Source organism: Camelus bactrianus, chromosome 2, assembly GCF_048773025.1.
Source record: "Camelus bactrianus isolate YW-2024 breed Bactrian camel chromosome 2, ASM4877302v1, whole genome shotgun sequence".
NCBI lineage: Eukaryota > Metazoa > Chordata > Mammalia > Artiodactyla > Camelidae > Camelus > Camelus bactrianus.
This window is the reverse complement of record NC_133540.1, coordinates 19,152,613-19,158,612: the sequence shown is the minus strand read 5'-3', so window position 1 is coordinate 19,158,612 and position 6,000 is coordinate 19,152,613.

The window sequence follows — 6,000 nt, the reverse complement described above, 5'->3', positions numbered from 1 at the left end:
AACAGTATATAAAATCTTGTTTTCAAGACACTAGGGATCAGGCTCAAAGCATAATGATCTCCAAAGAGAAACAGAGAAAGTGAGTCCTGTCATTTCCCCAGGTTACTGCCCCAGGTTACTGCACAGGGTGGGGGACCCAGCAGGCCTGTGGACCCCTGAGTTGAAGAGTTGGGTTTGAGGGTTGATCTGGGGAGACCAGGAGGCTAGAGTTCTCTGGACAGGGCCCTGGAGGAAGGAGAGTTGCAGAGTTAGCTCCCTGGAGATCCAAAGAGTAGATTTACCCTGAGGTATTCATCAGAGCACTGATCAGTGCCGGGGAAGAAAGAACTCCCCAAGGCCGAGGAAACAGCCAACCAAGAGGATTAGAGGGAACAGTGATTGGCACTCACACAGAGCTGGGACTGGTTCCCATTTCCAGTAGCAGACTGGAAAACTCGTAACTCAAGATAGATCCTGCCCCAGTACTAGGAAATTATTAGTCCGAGACTGAGCACCTCTCCAGATCTGCGTAAAAATCAGAAAGTCAAGATCAAAAAGCTTAAGTCATTTCCAAGCACTTAACTGAATCCTAGAATAAAGCACCAACAAGGCAGAATTCACCCTGTTTGCTATTAAAGTGACGCTTACGAGGCCCACAGAGAAGTAGGAAAACATAACGCATATGAAGAGGACGATCGGAAAATCAAAACTGACTTAGAACCGCCATAGATGTTAGAATTAGCTAAAAAAGAACGTTAAAATAGTTAGAACTATTTTTTATATATACAATGTGTTCAGTAGGAACAGAGAAAAAGGACCTACTTCAAAATTTTAGAGGCGAAAGTTACAATGTATGACAGAAAAATATATTGGCTGGAATTAACAATGGATTAGACATCACAGAAGAAAAAAAATAGTGAACTTAAAGCCATAGGAACAGAAACTGTGCAAAATGAGAAGTAGAAAAAAATGTAAAAGAACAGTCTCAGTGAGTTGTAGGAAAATTTCAGAAGTTTCATGTCCTTGTAATTCAAGTTCCGATGGAGAGAAATGTAGGGGCAGAAAAAACATGTGGAAAAGAATGGTCAAAATGTTTCCAAACTTGATGAAAACTTTAATCCCATAGATTGGGATCAGTACCTCAAAAGCACATAAGAATTTTAAATGTATATGCCCCTAGTGACAGAGCTTCAAAATACATGACACTAAACAGCTACAACTCCAAGGAGAAATAGAAATATCCTCAATGATAGTCAGAGATGTAATAATCCCTTCTCAGTGAATAACAGAACAAGCAGAGAGAGAATTAACAAGAACGCAGTAGACTTAACCACACTGTTAACCAACATGGTCTGTTTGACATTTATAGAATACTATACCCAGCAACAGAATAATATTTTTCAATTGCAATTTCAATTTCAATTTCAATATAATTTCAGTTTCAATACAATTTCAATTGAATTCAATTTCAATACTTTTTTTCAATTGCACGTGGAATACTTACCAAGATAAATAATATTCTCAGTCATAAAATAAGTCCCAAGGAAAATCTCAGTGAGTGATTTGTAAAAGTTAGCAAGCTGATTGCAATATTCATATAGAAATACAAAGGATTTAGAATGGCCAAAACTACTTTAGAAAAGAACAAATTTAAAGGACTGGTCCTAACTGGTTTCAGCCTTAATAAGGCTACAGCAGTCAAGTAGTGTGGTATTGCCATTCAGACAGACAAACAGATCAATTAAAAGAGTACAGGGTCCAGACGTAGATCCACATGTTTGAGGATAATGGATTTTTGACAAAGGTGGAAGAGTAATTCCATGGAAAAAGGATAGTCTTTTCAACAATTGATGCTGGAACAATTGAATGTCTATAAACAAAAACAAAAACAAAAAATAAAATCCTTTGATCCGCACTATATTTCACCATATACAAAATTAACTTCAAATGGACTATAGACCTAAATGTCAAATCTAAGATGATAATAATTCTGAATGTAAACATAAGGGAAAATCTTTGTGACTTGATATAGGCAAAACTATCTTAGATGTATTACCAAAAGCATAATCCACAAAGGAGTAAATTGACAAATTGGATTCATCAACATTTTAAAAAAATCTGCTCTTTTGGAGAGACTCTTAAGAGAATGAAGAAAATAAGCCATATAGTGGGAGAAAATTCAAGGACTCGTATCCAGAATATATAAAGAGTTCTCAAAACTCAAAAAGTAAAAAGCAAAAAACAAAAAACACAAATAAAACCAACCCACAAAAAATAGGCAAAAGATCTGAAGAATCACTTCACAAAAGGATATTTATGAATGGCAAATAAACACAGACAAAAAATGCCCACTCATTAATTAGCAGGCAAATGAAAATTCAAATCACAGTGGATCTCATTACAGACTGTGCAAAAATGATAAAAATTTATAAGACTGACCATACCGTATGTGATCAAGGATGTGGAGGAACCAGAAATGCAAAATGATGCAAGCACTTTAGAAAACAATTTGGTACTATCTTTAATAGTTACATGTATAAATGTCACGTGATCTATCCATTTATTCTGTTCCTAGTTAGAGAATTACCCAGAGACTTGTACACAAACGTTCATGCAGCCTGATTTGTAAAACCCGGGAACTGGAAACATTCCAAATGTGTACCACATGTGAATGCATATGCGAGCAGTGGTATATCTATACAATAGAACACACACACAAAAAAAGTGATGACCTATTCATACACGCATCCAAATGGATGATTTCAAAATAACTGTGCTGAGGGAAAGAAGCCAGGCAGAAAAGGAACACAAAATTGGTGATTTCATTATATATCATTCTAGATCTGCTTCTAGGACCATACTAATTTATAGTAATCTAATCTATGCTAATCTATAGTAACATGATGCAAATCAGTGTTTACCTGAACAGGGGAAGGGAGAAAGGTGGTGAGTTTGGGGTGGTGGATATCAATGTTATTTTGACTCTGGTGATGGCGTTACGTGTGTACACATGTTACTCAGTCTGGGTTATGAAGATTAAATGTATTTGTACCGGGAAAGTCCTAAAAAGTGTGTTAAAAAGTAAATGTTTGCAATTATTAAATATTAACATAGTATCTACATTAAACTATTTCCTATATTGGGAGTTTTGTCATTTTCAACTCAGTTTCTCACAATTACAACCTTTCTTCTCATCTTCTATGGTTTTGTTTTTCTTCTTCCTTTCATGAGTTTTGTTTTTGTTTTTGTTTTTTGGTTGTTGTTTTTAATTTCTCTTTTTACTTTTATTCTAAAAATGCAACCTTACTGCTTCTTTCGCTACCACTGGATTTCTTTGTCAGTGGAAACAATGAATAGTGTAACAGTCACTAATTAAAAAATCAATCCAATAAATATGTTTTGGAGGAAGAAGTTTGTGACAAAGCATGAAAAGAATGTGCCTGCTTTCAACAACCTCTGTAAAAACTGTTTTGTATGGTGGATCAGCTTTTATATTAAGAGATCCAACATTTCATATGCACAAAGTAATAGGATTGAAATTGTTGTTCTTTTAATTAATAAAATAATCAGGGAAAGAGAAAATCCTGATTCTATTTAGCACTATAGAGTAACAGAGAGGAAAAGGTAAGCTTTTTCATCGTTCTAGTCCCTGGGTTTTATTCACTCTGGAGTTAATGAAGGAAGCAGTGAAATAAACCGCCGGATCTACCTGCTCATAGACAATATTACTGTGGCCCCTATAAGGAAATATAACAAGCACCTCTGTCCTCAGTTTACTTAGAGCTATTAGAGGTGGGATGGGGAGTAAAGAGAATTGTGGTGTGTCAGCGCAAATAATCCATTCTTAAGTGTGTCTTTTCTTTCCGATATAGAAAGGGGATAGAGGTTAGAGAAATCCAAAGACGAAGCAAAATAATTGTTAGAATTCTCTCATACAGGAAGGGCTATGTGGTGGCGCAAAATAGCCCTGTGATTTTCTTCCCACTAAATGAAAGAGGAGGGAACTGCAGGGACAAGCAGTGATTATTCAATACAGGTTAAGAGACCTAGAATCAAAGAGCATCTCACCAGTGCCCTGTAAGAAGACCCTTATTCCTTGTGTGCATCGCCAATTGTGGAGATAAAAATGTCTTCCTATAAATTTAGTTCCATCAACTATTTTGTACAAAATGCATCCTGAATACATAAACACCATAGCAACAGCTTCTGTTGGTTTTTGTCAACCACAGTGAATCACACAAAATAGGGGATTGCTAGGAAAGAATCAACAATTTTATCAATACAGTCTACACCTTGAGAAAGATGGCCGTGTCGTTTTGTATAGCAGCTCATGAATGTTTCAGGATTGATGGTCTACTCTTTTGAGTATTGTGATTTCTTATTTCTTCATTGTTAATAAAATGATTTTTCTATAGAATTGCTCATGGATGTTATAACTTGAGCTACAACCATTATTCTGTGGGTTAAGAACCTATTGTTTCCATTTGGGGCTTTCTATGTCTCCATGGAAACTGTCCATGAGTTAGGTGTTTATGATTGATTTGTGGTCCTTGATGAAGCAAACTTTTGATGAAATAAATCCCTTCATGAGCCATTTTTTTTTTTGTCTGAAAATTTCAGGATTTTTTCCCCTAAGATTCAGTGCCCCATTTAGTTTCTTTGTTTTAGTTTTTGCAGTGTAGTTATCAGGGTGCTTCTAATTTTTATCTATTGTACTTGCTTTTTGTAAATTTCTCCACTTCCTCTTTCAAATGTTTCTGTGGTGGTGGTGAGAACTATCCTGGCCTGTCTCGGAAGTGACTGTTCTCCTTCCGATATTTTATTCAGTGCAGAGTTGCAAACAGAAAAACCTGCTTTCAGCATCACACCTGTCTGAGATGCTCCCCTATTTCTTGAATAATTTGGGGGATGGAATTAATTTTCCTTCCACTTTTTTTTCCTCTAGCAAACTTGTAATGAAGCTAAGCAGACAAACATTCTTATTTATGAGGCAAAGTCAAAGTATTTTTGACACAGGAAAGATGGGGCAGGAGTGGGTGGTCAGGTCCCAGGTGAGTCCCTGGGATGCACTTCATCAAGTAAGGATTTTCGGCTTCGCCCAGAAAAGGATTCAAGAATGAGCCATAGTGAAGTAAAAGCAGATTTATTCAGAAAGATGCCCACTGTGCAGACAGAAGGCGAGAGAGAGCAGCCAGAAGGTGCGGGGTTGTTCGTTTTTATGAAATTTCATATGCTAACAAGTTGGAAGATTATTCCAGCTGCTTTGGGGAAAGGGCTGGGATTCCCAGTCACTGGGCCACCACCCACATTTTTACCTTTAAGGCCAGCCTGCCACCTGTGGGAGGACCATTTAGCAGCTATTGTATTTCAATGAGTAGATATTGAAGCCCAAAGTTAACTGGGAGTTGAATCTTCCATCATCTTGGTGCTAATGACTGTTTCATTCTTTTAATGCTTGTGCCCGGTCCCCTTCCCTCCTGTCTCATTTCCATCAAGGATTTGCAAATATTAATTTCCCTAATTCACACTGTTCATTTTTATTAAAATATTTTTAACTTATATCATTATGAGTATATATATTTAGAATTTTATCCAGGAACATGAGCATATTCCAGTATTTTTGGTAACAGTATTCTAATTGCAATGCTTTAACACTAGTATTAGAGAATACTAGCCTTAATAACTTAGTATTTAAATAAAATAAAAAAATTGTATTTCCACAGAACTCCGGCAACAATATATGAAAATTTTCGTTGCCCTGGTGGGGGCGGGGGAGTGGCATCTCCTGGTTTTGATTTGTATTTCCCTGATGGCTGATGAGATGAACATCTTATCATGTGCTTATTAACTATTTGTATACCTTCTTTGGGGAAATGCCTATTTAGCTTCTATGCCTGGTTTAAATTGGATTGTCATTTTATGGTTGAAGTTTAGACTTTTTTTTTTTAATTAATGAAAGTGGTCCCCCCACCCCAAAGCTGTTTTTTAACTGGTGAGTTTTAACTGACTTAAAAAAAAATG